This window comes from Pelodiscus sinensis, chromosome 2 (assembly GCF_049634645.1).
Source record: "Pelodiscus sinensis isolate JC-2024 chromosome 2, ASM4963464v1, whole genome shotgun sequence".
NCBI classification, from domain to species: domain Eukaryota; kingdom Metazoa; phylum Chordata; order Testudines; family Trionychidae; genus Pelodiscus; species Pelodiscus sinensis.
Window position 1 is genome coordinate 59,974,649 of NC_134712.1, and position 23,973 is coordinate 59,998,621.

The window sequence follows — 23,973 nt, forward strand, 5'->3', positions numbered from 1 at the left end:
CGCTGCTACAGGTCAGTCTGCACCCCCTGCAAATTCTAGGTATGCAAGTGCAGTTAGCAAAACTACCCTATCCTGGGAGACCGTCTGGGTTACAGGAGTCTTGCGGCCCACTGAGATGAAGGCAAGCCACTCATCTGGCCCACTCACTTGCCTAGATTGCCCTTTGCTGCTTTAAATCATGTTTTATGTCCTCAGAAGATTCCTAAGTAAATTGTTCAACTGAATAATCCCAGGAAGTAAACTGACCCATCCAAACACACAAATTGGAACATTACATACATACAACAACAAAAAATACAAGTCATCTTCAAAGTTTGTTTTATGTCACGCTAAAGTATAAAAATTGATAAGTGCACGATCAATGTGGAAATTAATATTTTTATAACAGCAAGATTTTTGATGCTCTATTATAATCAGATATCTTAAGAAAAGCTAATATACAACTAAAACTCTTTTCTGGAGCATCTATGCATTTTTTTGAAATGAGACATCAAAAAGAGAAGGTTGTTATTTTATAATAGCCAAAGTATGACCTGTATCTCTTTTATTATTTTCCTTTAAATGTGACCTACAAAGGAAACATCAAAACTGAGTTATGTCCTTAATGACCTCACTAACCTGGCTTTAGGAGGCACTCAGTAAATATTTTTACACAAAGCTTTGGAGGAAAATTCTTCCTTCATGAATTCCTACAAATACTTTGCTCAGCTCCAGATTCAATATAGCTAAGTAGTTACATGGTCCACATCACCATATGCCTGAGCACTCTGAATAGAAATTCATTAAAGGCTCTCTCATGAATGCATAATTCTGTGATGTCAGATTCTGAAAAAAAAAATCTGTTGCAATTAGACTACCTCTGCAGCTCCAAGAAAATCACGTTTCTCTCACCTTTGAAAACAAAGGTGTGTTGAAATTACCCCACCAGATTAGCTTTATAGCATCTTCTGTGAACCTAGATCTAGTCACTTTCCTACAGCTGAGGCCAGAATTCCCTCATGCATCTATCACAGTTCAAATGAGCAATGACCTTTCTGGGAAGCCTGCTGATTCATTTCCCCCATAATATGTAGGACTTCGAAATTATTAGGCTTCCCATTTTCACATACCAAACCAGCCAGTTTGCTACTCTGGTACTCATATATTCTCAAGTTTCTTGGAGTTTCAGATTTGTACAAAACCCTAAATTCCACTTCAACCTGAAGTGGTTACTATATGATGCTTTTATCAGTCAATCCAGGCTTCTGCAGCATTGAAGACACTGGGACATTAGGAATCGGGATTCTCTTGTGCTGAATTAGTACATGGAAACATCACCTCCTTCACCCAAGTGATTTATCCTTTTTTAGCAGCAGAGATTCATTTGCTGTCTTACCAACAAGCGCAAGATTAGGAGAACAGTGCTTCTCGTGATGGCCAGGTGATCCAGAACAAGGTAAGAAGTTTTAGGGCTAGTGGGCTGAAAAGACCATTAATTTAGGTGAATGTTGGATTCATGAAACACAAACCAGATGAGTTTCACTGAGTTTTGCTATGATCATTTTACTTTCCTCATAATAATTTGTTTATAATACCTTTTAAATCCTCTATCCCCAGAAGAGTTCCTCATTTCCTCATCAATAGTGACATTACAGTGTTTGAAAAAAACTCAAATCGGGCTTATTAAAAGCCCATAAAATTGACTTATGCAAGCACCTACCTTCCCAACATTCAGAAGTACATATTCATTACCATTTTTGCACATAGTAATGGGTCAGAGACGCCCAGTCCTGAGGATAACAGATCGTTTTGTGGGCTACCAAATTCAGGAACTGATAGCACATCTGTCTTCTCGCCACAGAGAGCTATTTTTATGATCATGTTCTTTATTAGACAAAGTAGTTCAGACTGGCAGTTGTGTCAAAATTGGCAATTTACACCTTTAGAAAAGGATTTAATAGCAATATATTGTTTTGATGTTTCCTTCACTTTTCCTCTTCATTCAGATTTATGGATTCACTCATTTGTTTAATCTTGACACTCCAGAAGAGTTTTAAGATGCACTTTCTTAAAATGTTTGTTTTGCTGTTGTCACCAGGAGAATCTCAGAAAAAAGAGAAAGTTTGATTAAAGCCATTTACTAGCTGTTAAAGCCATATAGTAGCTGTTTTAAGAGTACTTTGTTTGAATGAAAATTAGTTTTGCAGCCAGCAGTCCCATTCTGTCACTTTTCATAGGACTTTTAATTCCAGTGGTTGGCCAATGTATGGAGAGGTACATACAGACTAGTAGGAGAGACTGGAGAATCCTGACTCTAGGGGTACGTCTAGACTACAGGGTTTTGTCGACAGAAGTTTTGTCGACAGATACTGTTGACAAAGCTTCTGACGACAAAGAGCGTCTAGACTACAGCCAGTTCTGTCGACAAAGCAAGCCGCTTTGTCAACATAACAGTGTGGACGCAAAGGACAGTGTAGATGCAATAACGCCTTATGTCGACAGAACTGTCAACAAAAGGCGTTATTCCTCGTAGAATGAGGTTTACATACGTCGACAAAACTGCTGAGTTTTGTTGATGTTATGTCGACATAACTCAAAGGCAGTGTGGACGCAGGTATAGTTTTGTCGACAAAAGTCCACTTTTGTCGACAAAACCCTGAAGTCTAGATACACCCTAGTAGATATAGGAGACAAGAGCAGTTAGCAACTTGCTAGATTAAACCTGGATTCAGATGCCCAAATTTGACCACATAATAACCAATCTGGCCATTTTAACTCTAAAATCTGTGCAGAGGGCACCAAACAAAATGTAATCATTGTTTCCAATTTGCAGCATCAAAATGGGAGGAGGAGACAATTCCATATCAATTTTTCTTTGCACCATCAACTTAGTGGACTGACAACCTGAGATCACTTGGGATATTATTAGGGAAACTAAATGAAGTAGTTTTCTTATATCCATGTTAGAAGAGAAACTGTAGAAATGTCCAGAGTGGCAGTAAAATTATGGCTAAAATCCTTTGGAGGATCTACCCAAGTTGTTTCAACTAGTAATGGGAATTTGAAAGTTAATAGGACCCAGACAGTAGTTGCAAGCAAAAACTATCTGTCTTTTCCATAGCTGTTGTGGTTAATGAAGCTGCAGTCTTTTTTTTTTTTTCACCATTATAACTGTTCCTTATTAAGTTAATCCTTTATCTGCATAATAAATTTATCTACCAATGATAATTGAGTCTCTCCTTTTTATTCATGGTTTAGCATCACCAGTGCTCCATAAAACATGTTTAAACTTTAAAAACAATCCTCTCACTGTGTTTTGCATTAGATAAACCTGAGGTTTTTTGAGTAATGCAACTGTACACTGAAGCAAGGACTTTGTTTAAACTTGAAATAAGAAAGGTACAGCTTCAAAACAACCTCTCAGTTTCACACTGCATTTTTTATCCCACTAACTTCTAAGTTATTAGTTATCTTCCTTCATTCCCCTCTCCATTTTGTTTCCTGAGTTTGTATTCCATTCATAGAATGCACAGTCTTAGTTACAATGAACGCATCATACAATATGCTTACTTTTTGTCCAGGTTTTTTTTAATTACTATCCAGTTGCTTGTTGTTTACAATACCATAATGATTTTGTTGGTCACCTGTTCTTCTGATTCTTATTCATGTTGTTTCAGAAGTTCTCTCTTTCTCGTGCCCTCCAACTGAAACAAAATTGGTTTTGATTAAGGGTGAGCAGGCCTGCCAATGGGAAGAGAGCAAAGGGGGAAATTGCCCTGGGGCCCATTGATTCCAAAGGGCTGGGGCTCCCAGCCACCACTGATACAGTGGCAGTGGCAGCAGCAGCAGCTAGAGGCCCAGACCCTTTAAATCCCTGCTGGGTCCACAGGCAACACACTCCAGGTGGCGCTAAGGGCTTGCTGGGGACAGGGGGCCCAACAGAGTTTGGGTGGTTCTGAGGGCTGGTTGCCTCAGCCCTGCCCTTTCCACCAAAGATCCCACCTCTCCCGGAAGCCTAGAACCAACTCCCCCCCCCCCACACACACACCTGGCCCAGTGGCTCAGCAATTCTGTTGCCCTCCCACCCCGAGGGTGAGATACTCAAAAGCACGATTGTGACGTGGTGAATCCATCCCCTCTCACACACCCAAGTAATCCCGAGACCTTAGGTTCAGAGAGAGAGGCAGGCGGTCCCCCACCCCCCCCAGCAGTGCTGCGCATGCGTGGTCCACATTTAAAAGAAACGTCGGCTCAGCTGGAGGCTAGAGGTAAGGTGGAAGCGGCCGGAGACAGGGAGCGGAGGGCGGAAGTGGTGGGGGATGCTGGGCGGAGGGCGGAAGAGCCGGAGGACCGGCAGAGGGAGGCGGGAGATGCTGGAGGAAGGGCAGAGGCAGCGAAAGAGCCGAAGGTCCGGTGGAGAGAGGCTGGAGACACGGGAATGGGGGCACAGGTGGCCAAAGACTCTGAGGGCCGGATGGGAGAGTACAAAGAGGTGAGGGCAGCTGCAAGGGTGGCCGAGGACGCGGAGACCGAGGGAGCAGCCACCCATAGGGCCGGACAGGTAGCCCGAGTCTCAGACCGTGAGCATTGCACACAGCATACCCCTTCGCCCAACAAGGGACGTGGCCAACAGCTGAGCATGTGAGAGCCAGCAGGGGCAGTACCGTATGAGGGCACCCACATGGACAGCATCCACAACACCCTCCTGAGAAGCATGGTGAGTAAGTCGCACTTGAAACCCCCCCAGTGAACCAACGCTAGAAGGCTGCAGTGGGGTAACCCCGAGACGAGGGCCAAGCTATGGATTAGGGACGGAAGGCCTTCCCCAAACGGGCTCTTCTCCAACCCCTAGGGAGACCCACGGCTTGTGGGGCGGTAGGCTGGCCTATTTCAGGATCACCTTCATAGGCATGCACCTACCCCCTTGACTTTACAAGCCCAGAGCAAATTCAGGGACCGGAACCTCCGTGACATTAACGCGAGGACCCACTCCCACATGATCGGGGGGGGGGGGGAATTAGGGGTGTGTGTGACAACGATGTTCTGGCTAAACTCCACTACCATTCAACTCAATGATAATACTCCCATGGACTCCTGTAAGAGCTGAGTTAGGCCAACACTGAACATTTTTGAAAAATGGGTCATTCTAAATTATATTTTATTTGTCATCTTCTTACAGAGGTCTCTTTCTAATTTATCCTGTTTTTACTTACTTATAATTGCTTAATTACATATCCCATTTTTAAAAGTATTTTTATTTATTACATATCCTTTTCTTTACTTCCTCTGGGCTATCCTTATTTTCCCAATGATTCTATGCGGCGAGTTACCCTGCAATCATTTGTTTCCATTGTTTAAACCATTTCATTTTCATTGATCTGCCTTCTGATGCATACATATGCATATGATACGTCTTGGAAGATCAGCTGTGACTCATGTGTACAAGTAGACTAGCTATGTGTTTTTTTGGCCTCCTCCAGTGATGTGTATATCATTTATCAGAGGATAAATATTTTAGATACAAACACTTTATTGTGTCAAATAAATAATTAAAATATTGATTTTTTTAAATCAAGAAATCATAAAATGAAACAGGAACTTCACATTTCCAGATGGGTCTAGATTCTAGAACCAAAGCAGTAACCAAGACAGAGAACGTCATAATGTAGGATTTTAAGTTTAGAGTTACTGCTCCTGTTTACATGTCCATCATTCTATCAATATGGTAAAGAACATGGATGTTACAACCACTGATAGGATTTCACCTCATCTACTATAAGAAAAGTTCTCTCAACAAAGTGGAATGTATATGGCCGGAGGAGGTGCTAGCACATTTGGGGTCCTAAACAGATATATTCTCCCCAACACATTTTAAAAGGTGAATACGGGATCCTCTTGACTGTTTGGACCCCTAAGCAAATCTTAGTTTGCTTATGTCTAGCAGGCTATGTACAAGGCTTTCTGCAAAAACGGGTACATCACCCACTGTTTCCAAGTATCTTTGATGAATATTTTAATTTAGAACTGTTTTAGCAATCAACAACTATAGTAAGAGTTTCTAGCAGTTTGTCACCTACAACATCCTTAGGTATCTGTGGATCATACAAAAATAGATTATCCCATTCACAAAATGGTTCAGGCCCTACATTTTTTTGAAAGAACTGGAACACAAAATGGTACTTGTTTTAGGCCTCTCCAAAGCCTTTTGAGTCTCTCTACATTTGAGTGGGATGTGAATGGTATTCCAACCTTTAAGCAATGGGTAACATTTTCTCTTCACTTTCTTGGATAGTAGAATTTGCACGGATGACTGATATCTACTCTTCATTGACACTATTTCTGTCAAGCCAGATTCTTTCCTCAGCTACGCTACTTTTCCCACGGACGTAACCCCCCAGATGACACCTTGTAGAGTCACTGGACACAAATGTAAATGAAAGGAGAGTCAGGATGTAAGCTTACAGGCTGAAATCCTGGTCTCACTAAAGTCAATGGCACTTTTCCTATTGATTTCAATGGGTCTAGAATGTCACCTGAAATTGAATTATAGTTTGAAGATCCTCCATTTTTTATTGTTCAATAATGTTGTATTATTTAAGAAAAACATTTGAAAAAGTTTGGGCTATCCCATCTCTGACTAGAAACCAAGCACCTTCGTTATATCCAGGCACTCTAATGGTTGATTTGCAGATGTGCACAATCTAATCAGAGCAATAGGAATTTATTTTGATTCAAGAGTTTACAAGAAAGCATCCAATACAATTTCCAAGACAATACCAAAGTCTTTTCCAGGTAACCAACACCAACATACACAGCTGTACTTACTTCCAAAGTGGCTCAGTGCAACAAGAACAGCATGGCAAACCTGCCTTCACTCTAGTTACTGTCTCTGAAGTTTATTGGTTCAAGAACTGCTTTAAGGATCTTGCTACCTGATTCTTCCTATATCTTCTCAGAACTCAAAAGTGAAACCAATGGAGATTAAGCATCAGGTATCTGCTAATATCCATACAGAAAATGCTGAAGATCAAGGGAAGAGTTTTCATATAAAAGTGATGAACAAGGACTCATCCATGAATCCATCATCTTGCTCGATTCCTTTTGCTTTGTAATTTCCTCAATTCATCTCAACCTCTTAAGTAAATGTGGTCTAGAGAAATGAATGAGGATTTGAGAATCAGGAGCTCAAGAGAGAGGCTCTGCCACTAATATAGTGTTTGACATTGGGCAGGTCATTGACGCAGAAAGCTACAGTGTCTCCACTGGAAAATGAATATGCAAATTGCATATCAAATTTTGAAACTTTTTCAAAATAGCTTATTTTTTAAATTTGGCACATCTACATAGATACCATGATAGCCAATGAATTAGCAGGATTAATAAAAAGAACAACAAGAACATCGAGATTTACAATAAAGACAAAAAAAAATGCAAGACTTATGGAAAGGACTTAAAGTGCTTATAGAGTCAGAGTTTGAGGTTAGAAGGAACCACCGAATCATGTAGTCTGACCTCTGTATTTCAAAGGACACTAACATCACCCACACACCAAACCCATCTACCAGAATTAGACCAAAGTGATGCAACTCTCAGGAAATCAAGGTATTGTGAGCCACAAGGAGAGAACAAGAGAGATTCAAATACACCTATGCCTTAGGTCCCTGTGTAACCCACACACCTAGGCTATGTCTACACTCGCGGCTTCTTGCGCAAGAATCTGCAGAGCGTCCACACTGCCCTCCCGCTCTTGTGCAAGAAAATTTACAGTACGGCGTGGTAAGAGAGGGTTCCTTGTGTAAAAGCTACACTCTTTTTTAACAGGTGTAAGCCCTCTTGCGCAGGAGCTCTTGTGCAAGAGGGCAGTGTGGACGCTCAGCAGGGATTTCTTGCACAAGAGAGCGTCCACACTGCCATGGGTGCTCTTGCGCAAAAGCACAGCTCGCACATGGCAGTGTGGACATTTTCTTCCACAATACTTCTTGCGCAAGAAGCCGCGAGTGTAGACATAGCCCTAGTGTGGTTACTGAGTACTGCCAATGGTACCTATACCACTGCAACAGTTAAGATCAAGAGATCTCTACAGCAGGGGCTGGGAGCCAGCTGGCTTTTAGCTCAGAGAGTAGAGGCTCCTATAGTCAGCTCCCGAGGTCCCAGGTTCAAATCTGCCTTAGTGGTGGTTATACCTGCAATGGCAGAGAATGAATTAAGTAATGCTTCAGGGCCATAGCCACCATCAGTTGATGGATGTGAGAAACAAATCTTCGAGGACAAGTTATGCTTGAAATGCCTGTTAGAGGGCTTCTCATATCTTCCTCTGAAGAGTACTCACCCCTGGTGGAAATACTGGATTAGATGGACCACAGCTCTGAAACAGGATGGCAATTCCTATGATAGCCAATTAGATTACAAAGTATAGCCAGTTCTGTGTCTGATGCTGTTTTCAGAACCAGGCCCTAAAGCACCTACAAACATTTCTGCACACGTTTAGTGCCATTACTCATCTGGGTATGGTTAAGCATCTCTAAGTGTTTGCAAGATCAAGGAATTAGATGATCATTTCTTCTGAACAGGGTATATGACCAGTATTATGAGTACTACGCACTTACCTATATACAGTAAAACTATATATTATCAATGTAATTCTATACGAACATATCTACCAAAGGTTCAGTGTTATTAATTTTTAAGAATGTTTTTAAACACATCTGGGAATAGTTTCTATTCCTATAGAAGGAATCATTTAGACTGACATTGTCTCTAGTCCCACACTCTTTGAAGGTTGATATCAATAGCTGGAGGCTGGCTTGACTGGTTCCTTTCAGTAATCACAGATTTGACCTGTCCAACACAGGTCACTTGGCCTATACTGAAAAAGCAGCAGAACAAAAATAGATAATGAACGTTTCAGAACCGAATTCCTATTGTGGTGCACAGAAGGTGCACATAAAAATCCATTTATTTCCTAGCATGCTTTGTATTCTTATGTCTCAGTCACCTCTTTGAAAATTTACTTTGAGTCATCTAGAAGCAAGATAATGTGAGACACTTTCAGGACTGAGTCTTTAGAGTACAAGAGTCTCAATCTGTTAACATATATAAAATACTATTATAAGCAGAAAAATATTGCTTATGGTTTAGAAGATGAAACCTATGAAGAACATGAAACATTTTCCTTTCAAGTTTGCTTTACCCATGTGTGACCACGATGAGTAATTCACTAAATAAATACAGGTGTACATTTCTCTTACAGTTCATTTGCAATTGTTTACACAGGAACTTCCATTTTTCAGAATTGCAAAGTTTATTTTAAAAATAAGGCTATGTTGCAAGGGACTTCAGATTGTGCAGTCAGAAAATTTGAACATACACTCCTGTGCCAAATCAAAGCATGCTTGTACATCTGCTTGTTGGCACATTTACATTTCTGATTTAGGTAAGTGACTGATCCTCAAGTGTTGTAAATCAGCATAGATCCATTGACCACAGTAGATTTTAAAGTCAAATGTGGGCAGAGTATTCTGTTGTGGGCAAGAAATAACTTGGGTAGAAGAAATGACATTACATGGACTCCATGGAGCAAGCCTAAAAGTGCTCTCTTATATCTTTCAGCAGTAAGCATTTTTTCCCCCAGGGGGGTATGTTTACACTATAGGACAAAGTTGAGTTAAGATACGCAGATATGTTAATTGCATAGCTGAAGTCCAAGTACCTTAACTCAGCTTTTGGCGCTGTCCACACTGCAGGAAGTGGAAGGAAGAACTCTGTTCCTTTGATTTACCTTACTTCTTGTGAAAGCAGGGTTACCAGCATCTACCGGAGTGCCCCTCTCACTTCAAATTAGCTGCCTTAACTGGACCACTAATTCAAACCTCTGAAGATCAACAGTAGCAGCTTTGATCTTCCTCTGAGGTGTAGACGAACCCCAGATGAGATCAGACAGCCAATGTTAGCTCACTGATGAGCCATTAAAGGTTTAATTAGTCCAAGATCAGCAAAGAGATGCTTGCATTTTAAATCTTAACATTTCACCATGTTATAGGATAAGGAGCTCACCACATTGACATACAAGGACCTGAAATACCAATGCATGGCAGAGATTACATTTTAAAACATGATCACTTTAAGACAAAGAATGCTAATGCCAAGCTTTCCAATGCAAAGGAGGCATTTATTTCATGTCAGGAAGCCTAGTAGAGCTTTCCTAGAGTTCTGTACGTATGCCAAGTTCATTCCACAATGCTCACCCAAAGTACCTGTGATGGAGTTAATGCATTCTCTCCCCAAAATGCATCTCCCTATAAACTGAGTCAGTTTTTTAAATCCCCTTGAATCAAGCTTGATTTACTGCTGGTGGAATAGAACTCGTTACTGATGCATTCTTTCTAAGAAGCTCTCCACTTCTACAAAAGTCTTTGCTCCCAGAGCTCCCTGTTCTTGGCAAATCAGCTGGCTATGGATCATCTCCCCCATTCTACAGAGACCATAAAAAAGAGAAAGCTAACAGAGCACTGATTGGTTGGTAAAGAACAAGTCACAAGTTTTGCCAGAATAGTTAGATACATTCAAAACTATTTAAATATTCAGTGCTTTCTCCACTATTCCCATTTTCCCCTACAAGTACCGAGTGGATTAAACTATCCTGTCATAAGGTCCCCTCACCACTAGAGTGTTTGCTCCTGATTGCTCTGGGGTTTAACTGGTTCTAGGTCTGATGCTCACGCCTTTTGGTTCCTCATCCTATGGTCTCTCTTTCTCTAGGACTCAAAGTGCTCCTTCTTTATGACACAGCCATCCAGCCAGGGCACTGTGGTCCTCCTCATCAAGGATACAAAATCCCTCCAAAATGACAATCTTCCCTTCACTGCCCTGATTGTGCCACCCCTCCAGTGACTGGTAGGATAATTGTGGCCCACCCGCTACTCTGGATTCCAATCCAGGGACCTTATCTCTAGTCACAGTGGCTTGCTTTCACCAAGATCATGTAGTTCTTTCCTTGGATTCCTCCCAATCTCTCAACTCTACCTTCTGGTTCACCCCTACGTTTCCCAGCCCAGATTCCCAGGGAGTAAGTGCAGGCTACTTGGCACTACCACCTCCAAACACACCACCCTTCCCCAAAGCAATGACTGCAGACTTCCCCCACAGTCTCTTTCTGCTGTCAACTTCCTGTCTTTATAGACCCAGCCCAGCTCTTTCCCCAGTTGGATTTCATCATCAATTAAGCCTTCACACTGGTTTCCCTCCAGGTGCAGTCTATTGGTTAATTGGCCTAAATGACAACTTCAGGCCTCGTGTGGAGTGGACATTCCATCACATAACCTTTGCAAATGAGATGGTTTGGATACCTAGGAGAGCTCTGTCACTTTTGGCCTGATCGAAAGTTCTCTGAAGTCAATAGAAAGACTCTCACTGATGTCAACAGACATTGGACCAGGCTCTTTGTCATTAATCCTTTGATTAATATTTATTATTTATAGGGCATGACTACACAGCAGCATTATTTCGAAATAACAAAGGGAGTGTCTACACAGCAAGCCTGTTATTTCAATATAATGTCTAATTCCAAAATCTGTAACCCTCATTTCCACAAAGAATAACGCCTGTTTTGAAACAGTTATTTTTGAAATAGGGCATGTGTTGACAGTGCAGCTGTGCTTATTTCAAAATATGTTGCCTCCAGGGCTTCCCACAGGTGCCCTGGTAGCAACTCTGTTCACACTCACCAGAACTCTATAGTTCCCCTTCCCCTGCAGCCCTTAAAGCTGCAGCCATAGGGGAAAGAGCTTGTGGCACAATGCAGGCCCTGCCAGCCCTGTGCCACACACCAGCAGCCATCAGAGCTTTCCCTACACAGATGTGATGGGAGGCAATGGGCGGCAAAGGGCTGCACACGCCTTGCCCAGCCTTCTCACCCTGGGGTTCCCACAGCAGTCTGTGCACGAGGGTACACATGGAGTGCCAGTCCAGAGCATGCGGCCAAAATGAGTCCGCCACACAGGAATCTTGCACTCATGCTCACAGGGTTTCTGAAGAGGCCTGTCTTACTCTCAACCCCATGGTGGGAAATCTTTCCACCATAAGCCACCACTACGTTCTCTCCCTGTCGGGTGCCACCACTGCCAGACCCAGCATGTGTGTGGCTCAGAGGGAAGCTGAGCTGCCCCATTGCCCCACTCCCACTCATAGGCCCAATGCACCTTCCTATGCCTGCTTGTCTCCAGAACATGGGGGAAGCGAGGCTCCCCTAGGACATCCATGCTTCTGCAGGAAAGTACCTGCTGTCTAGGCCACGGATGGCTTTGCTCGAAGCACTTTGCCTCTGTCTGAACCGAGACCTTTTGTTGTTGGCCCACACATTAGGGCTAGAATTCATGCACTCCTGGGATGACTGCCCTTCTCACTTTTGTACACGGCTGGACCAGCTGTGAATGAGGCACATCCACCACCTTCCGTGCCTGCCTCCTGACCCCATGAGACCTGCAGGCACCAGCAACCCCAGGAAGACCTGCAGGGGGAACAGGTTGCCTGTCTGTGTGCCCTGCAGTGGTCACTCGAGCGGCAGGACCACAGACTGGATGCTGACCTGGAGCTGCGCTACACCACCTGGCAGGAGCTGTTGCAGGAGGCCCAGAGCAGGTGCACAGCTTACACCGCTGCACTTGACTGCCCGCTGTCCACCATTGAGTTTTCCAACAGCCACCACCCCACTCCTACTCCTGCCCCAGCTCCTGCTCCCGCTCCCATACTCACCCTCGTCCCTCTGGTTTTTCCCCCTAAATCCTCCATGGGCACCGAGGGCTCCAGACATAAGGTGGTAGGATCACCCAAGGCAGGTGCCAGTCCTAGCCCCAGCCCTGAGCCTCTCCTCCTCCCTCCTCCCCCTTCTACCTCCCTCCTTCACCCTCCCAGGTTCTTTCCCCAGCATCTCCCCACTTACATTTACCCCAATTAAAAAAACCAATTTATTGGTTCAAAACAAACGTGTGGTTTATTGTGTCTGAAGGAGAGGAGAGAGGTGGGGGTTGGAGAATGTGAGAAGGGAGGGAAGGGGCACTGCAGAGGCCCCTTGTAAGGAGGCCCGGGAGAGAGTGTCACAGCTGGCCTTGGCTGAAACTCTCCTTCAGGGTCTCCCAGATGTGCACAGACCCCTGATGGGCTTGCCAGATGGCAGTGGTGCATGGCTGCTCAAAGGCCCTTGTGAACTGCTCAGCCTCTGCCCCCCATCCTGGCAGGAATGTCTCCCCCTTGTTCTCACACAGGTTGCGCAGGACCAGGTGGGTGAGGAAACAGAGGAACCTCCCTTTCAAATGCTCAAAAGTGCCCTCCACCACGATGCAGGCCCTGCTCAACCTACCACTGAAAAGTTTCTTTGTGGGGCTTCATGAGCCAGAGGATCAAAGGGTAGGCTGCATCCCCCACGATGCACATGGGCATGTCCACGTCCCCGACCCTGATGGCGTGCTTGGGGAAAAAAGTGCCAACATGCATCTTCTGGAACAGGCTGGAATTGCAGAAGACGTGCTGTGGTGTCCGCAAGGGCAACCAGAGCACTCAGTGAGATGAGTTTGCTGACCCTCAAGGAGGTAGGCAAAAGAGAAGAGCCTGAGACACGGCTGTACAGGGAGGTATCTTTAAGCATGAACCTCAGATAGCCTCAGGCTGTAGCTTCAGGAAGTGTCTGCTGTCCTGATGCCCTAGTCCGGAGTGTGGATGCTCTATTTCGAAATAGCTCAATGCTATTTCAATGGGCATTTGTAGTGTGCACGTGCTATATTGATATAAGCTATTTAAGAGTTTTTATTCCGAAATAGCTTATTTCAAAATAAGCATGTAGTATAGACATATCCTATAATATTGATCTATAAGCCTTAAGTCATGGACTAGTGCTAGGCACTGTACAAACAGACAACAAAAAGAAACTCCTGCCCTGGAAAGCTGAGAGAGAGAGATTTGATAGTAGTTTCATATGTTACCAGTGAATGAATGGAACGGGTGGATTTTTAAATTTCAAGCAAATTAAATCAATGTAACTAATTTTAGTCAGAATCCATCTCTAGCTGAATGAATCTGACTACTCAGATACAAGACTAAAGGTATGATTCTCATTTACACTACGGCCCATCTATAGTGCTTTGAAATGAAAAACAAGCCTTTAGCTGTTAGCTTTTTGATGACATTTTATTGGACACTTTCAGTATTTTAGCTGAGAATTTGATAGTTTGAATACTTCTTCATAATGATTAGCCACCACAAATCTTTATTCAGGTAATTGGGTCTGCTGTAATTGCCATTTACCATCTCCACAGATCTATTACAAAGAAAATGTGAGAGAGAGTGCACACCTTTTCAAAAATCCTTTCCAATCACAAATTATTCTTTGATTCTACTTACAATTTTGACCACTGACAGTTACATTCAGTCTCCTAGGCCTTTGAAATAATCCATTCATTTTAATGACATTAAACATTGAATGTATATAATTGTAGTATAACCGATAAACTTGAAAGCAGCTAATCAATATAGTTTATATAGACTATGACATATTTTCCTTTCCCTCTCTCTGTTCTCAAGAAAACTGCTAGCATCTCCCCCCTCTCTCTCCCCACCCTACCCCAAAGTCCTAGCTTCAGTACTTGGTGGCAGCCCTAGCTATGTCTCAGTCAAACATAGATTTGCCTGGGTGTAGGATTTTCACAGTACAGTGTTAATAAAGAAGGCCTGCATTTCCACTTTATCACAAACTGTTTCCAGAGTATTCTTGTGTGTTTTACTAAAGTTAAAAAGTCAAGACATTCAGATTTGCCTTCACAGGACTGCTTGACAGTTGTTCTTTTCCCTTAGCAGATTCTTCCCAAGATACATTGGTTATGAAATGGGGTATTTTTTAATTGCTAGCTTTAGAAATATTTAAATACACAAATATTTTTTAACAAAAAATACAATCTTACAAAAAGAAAGAAAAGTTAAAAAATAGTTAGGGCAATGACCGGAAAAGGTTTATGAGCTGAACTTAAGAAGCACTGAGCTGCTGATGAAATACATACAAAATGAATAATATACTTTAAAAAGTCTGTCTCTCTATTCATGGCACCTATGTTCATTTCATTCCAGCAAATCAGTGAAGGACAGATAAATTGGTGTCCAAGTCTATGAAGTGATTTTTGATTAATGAATGTATGCACACAAATCAACTATTTCAATCATGAGTGTACAGTTAGATTAGACATCAATGTATATACAGTATGCATGAGCAAAGATACATTTTTTTATATGAACAACATGTATTTGGACACCTCCGTTATTTGCATACAAATGTATATGTGCAATTGTGTGTGTCTAATTTGGAAAAATTGTGTCTGAATCCATGTAGGATGATTAACGAAGATGGGTGAACTTGCAAAAATAAATCCAGTTAGTTTTTCACATGTATGCTTTGGTCATGCTAGTGTCCTTTATATTTACTTTCCATTAGTGTCAGGGCAATTTAGCTTGGCTGACAAATATTTGCAAAAATGAATTTCAAAATCAAACCCATATCTTCACAAAAACTGGGTTTTGTATTTATATCAGCTAGAGACAGATTTTCACATTAAAGATGCAAATAGGTGCCTTATAGGTTTTTCAAAAGTCCCTAAAAAGATTAGGCACCTAATTTCCTTTAGGTGTTTTTAAAAATCCCACTAAGGCTAGGTCTACACTGTGGAGCTATTTCAGGATACCAGAAGTATCCTGAAATAGCTATTCCACGTCTTTAACGGAGCCCATTATTTCAAAATAGATTTTAAAATAATGGGTATGCCATTTTGGCATCCCTGTAGCCCTCATTCCACGATGGGTAAAGGATGTTTTGAAATAAGCTATTTCGAAATTACCTCATAAGCTTTGCATAGCTTATTTCTAATGATTTCAAAATAGGTTATTTGGAAATTTGATGCTGTCTACACATAGAGAGCTATTAAAAGAGTGCTACTTCAAAACATCCCTTACTCCTTGTGGAATGAGGTTTACAGGGATGTCACAATAGTGAGACTGTTATATTTTGAAATAACAGGGGCTTGCTCAAAAGGCAGGGATTAGCTATTTTGGGATACCAGAAGTATCCTGAAATAGCACCGAAGTGTAGACATACCCTAGGTGCCTTTCTGCATTTTAACACACCTAAATATGTTTGAAAATCTGGCCCAAAGTGCAAGTGTATTAATCAAAGTAGGAAACAGAATTCTATGTTAATTATATGATCAGTCAACTAACCAACCCAATTCAAATGGCAAATACTGTGTGCTTGTGGAAAAGTATTCTAGATCATTCCATAGACTGTTGGGAATGTTTTTGAAAAATCACAGAAATATTCACCAAATAGCAAATACAGTGGTGATATTTTGTTGTTAATTATTCACTCAGTTTTCATTATTTATAGATTGCTATAGGGAGTGCCTCCCAAAAATTTGTTACTGGACTAATACAGAATCAATTCCTATATTTTGTGTGTACATTGCAGCCTCTCACACATCAATCATTATAATTATGATTATAGTTATGTTTTATGATTGATTGTTGATAATTAGTACTATTCCTGATCCATCTGTAGTACTTGCCACTTGATTGAATTACTGTGGAACAGTTGAAGTGGATCCATTGGAGGAAGTCTACAGTAGTACTACGAATAACATATTCAATGGCTTTCTTTTACTTTTTTTAATTAATATCTGTTGACCAAATTCAGAACAAAAAACATTGTATCACTGATGCCATGAAATAGTCATTCTTTGTCAATAGTTCCCACATATATTTTCTATTCTAAGATTCAGGCAAACCACAGCAGTCCCAGATACCATTGTGTGGTAACTGCTGGCCAGGTATGACTTTGGTATTGAGGATTGCCACAGATTGGCTTGTGCTACATACTGAGGTAGCAGAAAGATGGAGATGAGGGCATAAGGAGTAACATAAAACTAGGATAAGGCAAGCATTGTTCTTACCACAATCAAAATGTCATGGATATCATCATTCAAACAAAAAATATGTAAGGAATTTATTTCTCAAAGCTGTTAATTACAACTATGTTGTCACCATTTTAAAAGACAATTTTTTTTCTATTGTGATATTGCTTAAGCAGCTCACACCGGAATTGTGCCAGGTATTGTACAAACAAGAAACACAGACACACAAAACTTAGGATGGGCCTTGCCAGGCTGGGCCTCACTGACCTGCTGTAGGCTAAGTCACTTCACCTCTGTGTCCCTCGATTTGCCCTCTCCTCCTTTGTCTGTCATGTCTATGAATTCATTCAGTGCCCACTGCTCTGTGGCCATTGATCATGTTTCGGGCCTCTAGATTACCAGAGCACAAATAAGTAAACAGCAAGAGATGACTAAGCAGACCAGACAAATACTTTCACTTTCCACTACAGGTCTTCGTCAGTAACAAAACAGACATATGCAATGTATAATATTCATAGAGCAAAGCCAATATATAGTAAAAATGTCCAGGTTTAAAAAAATCCGACTTCTTACAATCTATGACCAAGATTTTGTGACTCCCTAAAGAGAAAGAGAGTAAAAAGCAAAAAAGGAACAGAAAATCATAATATAAATTCCTAGTAAATACTCCACCACTGAACTACATTTAACCTTTATCTAGGTAAATATTTCTTTCACCCTTAACGTCCATATCTAGCTCATTAACTCTGTTGTACATGATGATATTTATACCAATGTCATTATTATACTCTATGTAATGTTTTCAAGATTTCTCCTTTAATATATTAAAATAGAACAATGAGAAACTAGAAAAGGCTAGGAGTGATAACTCTTGATAGTAGCTTTTCTGTTCAACAACCTGTGTAATGTCTTAGACAATATTTATTTTTTAAGAAACTCTGCTGTATCAAGCTGGGTTATCAGCCATTTGGTAAAGTTGTACAGTCTTCCATTTCCACATCAGAAAAAATACTCCTAAAATAACTATCACTTGCCTTTCAATTGTAGTGGTAAAATGCTGCATAGCATCCTTGTAATGAAAAGGTAGATACTGTGTGCTACAAGAATGACAACATTTTGTTACTTCAGCTGACCTGATTTTGTGGTCAATGTCCAAAATAATTCCCAGGAAAAGAAATATAACAGATGGGAGGTAAGAAAGTTAATGAACAAGGTATTTTATAAGTGAAATCCTTAAAGAAATTTATATCAGAATTAGGGGTAGGAACAGTAAACATGTTTCATGAAACATTTACAAAAAAAGAATCTCTCAAAATATTTACAAAATATTTCAACATTTTAAGGGTTTGTTTTTTTTATCAAAAACAGAAAACCATAAAACCAAAATGAATTGAATATTGGTCACTTTATTCCCTTCTCTACTAAACGTTTTTGCTCCCCCTTCCCATGTTCCTTTTCTTTTATTCCCCCTTTTTCCATTCTTTCCAAATGGTTAAAGGGAGACAAAACTGGGGGAAATAATAACTGATGCAACAATATTTTTAATTTATTTTTCTTCCATTAAAAATCAGAAACATAAGAACATTAAGAATGGCCATACTGGGTCAGACCAAACATTCATCCAGCCCAGTATCCCATCTTCCAACAGTGGCCAATGCCAAATGCCCCAGAGGGAGTGAACAGAACAGGTAACCAAGTGATCTCTCTCCTGTCATCCATTTCAAATCTCTGGCAAACAGGCTAGGAACACCATTCTTACCCATCCTGGCTACTAAGTATTGGAGGGAAATGAATTTTGGGACAATTTGTGAACAAGGCTATTTTTGTTAAGAGATTTTAATACAAAAATCTATCACCTCTAATCTTTGTAGTGATGAGCAAAATCCAAAACATTTGGTAGTTCAGGGTAGATGTTTATCTGAAATTATGAGGCCAAATTGTGTCATCTTTCCACTAGCCCAGTGATATGCCAATGCTAAAGATACACTGCCCCAGACAGAGGTCAGAGAAGGATTCTGCAAGGGAACTGGAAGTTTCTGGAAGGTGCCTTAGAGTAGCATGTTTCCTGCCTGGTCTTTTGGAGCAGCAGCCATCCTTAAAAAGGCAGAAGGGGCTCAGTCCAATGTCTGGTCAAGTCTAGTAATACAAATGTAGCCGTGTTAGTCTGGTGTACTCACTGCTGCTAAAGAAGTGCCCTCAACATAAGTCCCCATTTTCAACAGCCTAAATTTCTCAGACAATTAATTGCACTCTGTTAGAAATGTTCCTATTTCTTCTTGACCCAAAGGTCAATTTCTTGTGGCAAGTTTAATAAAACTCTTTTCAGCTCCTTTTAAGATATGAGCATGAGAAGATGATATTTTTACCAGATAACAGATTTTAGCAGCCTTTTTTGCACCTAGATAACTTTAAAAAATTCTCTCTTTTTATGGATTATCCTCAATGTGAGCTAGTGCACTCAACACATTGCTGGTTAAATTCATGAAAGCCTCTAGTCTGAAGGGGAAAATGCTTTTGAGGCCTGACCCCTCTATGAAGATCTCAGCAACCGATAACACAAGTCACAATTCTTTACCACATGTTCAGTCTGGAAAACCTCAAGGACACAGGACTTTAGGCTACATAGTTAATTACTAACACAGAATGCCAAATAAAAGTGCTGCTGTTAAATGTTCATAATCTTTCTCTGGTTTTCTCTTAAGCAAGCATCATAATAGTATCTAAGCATTGCCCAGATTAACTACACTAAGTGGTAGCACTGGGAGCTGAAAAAAAGCAGAAAATAATACTTATTATTAGCAGGAGGAGTCAGAATTTGGAAAACATAGAAGCTCTTTGAAGCTGTGAGATTATGGCAGCTCCACAGGAATAAGAAAAAAGGGAACTAAAAATACTTATTCAGCTGGACCAGCAGCAAGATGCCACCATTTACAAAATGGGCACCTTAGGTCTATGGCTTCTTGCCTCTGCTGAATGTAAACAGCCTGCTCCAGAAAGCCATGCTCAGGAAAAGTTCCTACAAAAGGACATCCTTACATAGCAAGGTTTTAGAAGAGACCATCACATTGCAAAGGACGATGCTGGTTTTGTGTTTCATGGTAGCACTACTGCTGTATGATATAAAAGCAGCTAGTTTATGTTTCCATTGGAAGCTGAGATAATTCCCCATGAGAAAATACATGGATAGTGAATATCCATTCCGTAGTTATTTTCCTTTACCTTTAACTGTATCATACTATGTGTCTTGTTTTTTTCTGAACAGCTATATTTTTGTATTGAATAAACTTATACATTTTAGTGATATAATTTTCCCCATATTTTTGCTTAGAACAATCTTAACATAGTCTAATACTTCAAAAGTATTTTAGTATTTTATATGGTGTGTGTATGTGTAGTATTCTAGTATATATACACAATTAAGGTCTAGAGTCCTTCTGTTCAATTCTAACAATAAATGTTAAGTGATGTGGTTGAATCATGATCAACAGAGATTTCAAACATTACCTTTCAGCTCACATACCAATGGAACTCTCTTTACAAAACCTATGTTCTTGTCTATATTTTTTAAGTGTGCTCTCAGCCAGCCTTTGTCAGCTGTATAAGCAGCGGGGCTTTTGGTTCAGCAGCACTGATTTTCCAGTTAAATGTATAATGTGCCAGATGGAAGGATGGACACCTTGGAGACATCATTATTCTTCACCTATCAGTCAAAAACTACAGAGAAACTAGCTGGTTCAATCACAATTCTTTTATCCTGATTCTTGCAATATTTTCAAACAGATCCAGGTGCTAAGGCATTTATCCTTCGTACTATGACCAGCAGTTTCAATTCTAGCACTGCCAGTTATGTAAGATCTGAGTTTAGTAAACTAATTTCTCCTGATTTCAGTCATGTAAAGCTATGGAGGTGGAAAGGCTGCTCTCATTAATGATGAGATATACTACTGTCCTTGTGGCCAACTGACTTCACACACTTTTAGGCAGCTCCTACCAACTGATTTGGGACTATTCAGAAACAGGGAATGGCTGCAGGGAAAAATGCAGCAAACTCTTCTCTAGGTCTCCCAGGAAAGCTACCAATGGTTTTCTTCTATAGTCTGGATATCTCCTATGGGTAATTAAGATTATAAAGATGAAATAAATGGAAAAGTGATTAATTTACATTGAACTCCACTGGCCAAATGTTTCAGTTAAACTAAATCTATGTCTGAGAGAAAGTTTTCTTTAGTAAGATGGCATCAGGTCAAATTTGGCCTAAATTTTAATTTTGGGGAAAATAAAACTTTATAAAATCAAAGATCAATCAAAGGTTGTTTTCCATCAATATTATTTTAGGCTCTCTTCCTACAAGTTACTATAATAGCCCAGGTGTGTTGCCCACAAACAGACAATTGCAGGATGGATCCATAAATCCCACTAAAAAAGTCTGGTTTAACAAATAGACGTGTTCTACCATCCATTTGTTGCAGCTCTACATGCATGTATTAGACCTTAAAAATGAAATTGACCATTGTTGTGGGCAATCATTGGGGCACAAAGTCATTTTCATGCTTGCCCCCTTTCAATGTCGTGATGTTAAAGCTGTTCCACTGTGGATAAACTAGTGAAAGAACCACTGGGCCAGAGAGAGCCTGTATGAGAATGACTCTGTAGCCTAGTGGTTAGGGTGCTCAAGTGGGGGGCCAAGGATCCAGTCCTCTGCTCCTTTGTTTATTATTAATATTCATGCACAGGAGAACAACTTCAACAGGAGAAACTAAGCAGAACATCCCATTCAAATGTCCCATAACTCAGTTGCTAAGACACAGGCCTAAGAGGCAGCAAAGCCTGGTTCAAATCCCTTCTTCCCTCAGGCAGTGAGAGGACTTGAAGTGAGGATGTCCCACCTCCCAGATGATGAGTACTCTTACCATGAGGTTAAACATTCCAAATGAGGACCTCCAGCATGGCTTCTTGCTAAATAGCATTGGCATCTCATTCCAGGAGGGGGTTTGCAAATGAGAAATCCATGTAGATGCAGATGTCTCTCTATAGCCTTTATTTTGGTACCTAAATCAAAAAGAGGGGCAGGGTTAGCACACACTCCTCAGACTGGCATCTCCTATTGGCTACTTAGGCAGGAAGCATACTGACTTTTATTAATCCCATTCTACGGAGTTATCTGTCCTCATTCACTCTATAGGGAGCCAAACTCAGTCTTTGTTAATCCCAATGATTTTCTAAGCACCTAAAAGTTGGCTGTGGTTACACTCAACATCACCATGACTAAGTTTCTTTGTTAATCTAGTCCTAGATAGTTTTTACAAGTTGCTTATCTGTAGTTACTTGCTTAAGGTATGTCTACACTACAGGGAAGACCGAAGCTGTTATTGTCGATCTTCCAAGGTTCAAATTAGCAGGTCTAGTGAAAGACATAGAAAAGTCGTAGGTGGGGTTATTTAATCCTTAGAATAAGTACTGCAGTATATTGTCAGGCACATACCTAGCACAAGAGGCTTTCTGCCCTGCAGACGGAATAGCTCACAAAAAATTGTTGCATCAAGTTTTCAAACCTTGCTCACAATTGCATTGAGTCAAATTAGTTCAGGTAATGTTTCTGTGGCTTGACATGGGCTAGACAGAAAACAGGACAATTTTTCAATAATATTTTACCAAAAATATATATCACTTTTTTCCACAGAGAAATTTCTCAATTTGAATTTTTTGGCCTTGCCCTGCTTAGAATTGATGGCTACCCTTTTATGCATTCCTGTTAATTTATAAGGCAATCACAGAGTTCAATGATTGAAAGGCTGAACTTTCCAAAACGATTGATGGTGCTCTCTTATTTGTGTTGTGTAATATTCACACACTGGCTCATGGACCATTTGTGGTCTTCAGTAGACTTGTGAGTGGTTTGCAGTGGCTAGTCACAGGGTGATGGCTCTCCTCCATGTTTCCAGCTGTTAAATCATACTAACGGTAGCCAGAAATACATTACATATTTTACAGAGACAACTTATCCATGAAAGCAATTCTGTGAGGAAAGATTATTTTTGCATCTGAAGAGACACGCTTTTATAAATAAATACATTGTAATTAATTTATGTATAAAGCTCCATCATCATGAAGACGTAGGTGCTTGAGGCACTGCACACATCAGAAAAACATGATCCAAAAAACCAAAGTTCACTTCCAGTAACTTTGAGCCAAATACAATATTGCAGATGATCATACCCATGGTCTTGCATATATATTTTTAAACATAATGTGATTCAAACTATGCAGTAGTCAGTCTAAACCTACAACTTGTGTGTGCACAGGCACGTGTGTATGTATATAGTCTGTCTCACACACACACACCCCTATGTAGAATATATTTTGGCCAAAGTGTATCAAGACATAACGAATATATTTCCCACTTGAAATCATCGCAGACCTTAATCACTTTGTCTTGGATCCTGTGACTTGTCTTGCAGATCCCTGTGCCTATATGGGCACCCTACTGAACCTGCATGGAACAAACAGCTGAACTGAAATCTTAAGGTTTTGCAGACAGCTGCATTCCATCCTCTGAATTTCAATGGCTTTATGCCAAAGCATTGCCAGGCAGCTGACATATTAATAAATAGCAAAAAGAAATAATAAATCATGAGAATTATTATACTGTAATCATATAATCACAAAAATTCCATCTGATCCATACTGCAGTTAAACTCTAACTACTTTTTTTAATCCAGCTAAACACTATTACTTTCACAGTGTAGGCTTTTAAATATTTAAGATGGGCATAGAAAACAAATGAGTAATAAGACCCCCTCAGGCAACAGCGACATCATCACCTCTTATAAATAGGTTAAATAGGTTAAAAGAGAAAAATACAAGGGAAAAATAATGGAAAATGCATAGCAAATGTTAGAACTGTCATTAGTACCAGCTGTTTCTGATAAGGTTCAGCTCTTAAACTAGTGAAAGAGAGGAAAACAGATTAAAGCTGTTGCTTTGATGCCTTAATACAGTATCTATTTAACTTGAGATTACATAGCTCATGAGGCATAAATCCCCAAATATTTTT

General features: G+C 40.5%; 1 long non-coding RNA gene across 2 annotated transcripts; it reads right to left on the reverse strand.

Moving 5' to 3' along the window:
• Positions 1–445: 445 nt before the first annotated feature.
• On the reverse strand, positions 446–21,968 carry LOC142826716 (uncharacterized). 2 transcript variants are annotated; one of them, XR_012900925.1, is made up of 3 exons: positions 21,830–21,968; positions 3,550–3,683; positions 446–2,083 (listed from the first exon to the last, which is right to left on the reverse strand). It is a non-coding gene; the product is annotated as an uncharacterized LOC142826716 (long non-coding RNA). The 2 variants fall into 2 exon arrangements; XR_012900924.1 differs by lacking the exon at positions 21,830–21,968 and adding an exon at positions 4,028–4,168.
• Positions 21,969–23,973: the final 2,005 nt, after the last annotated feature.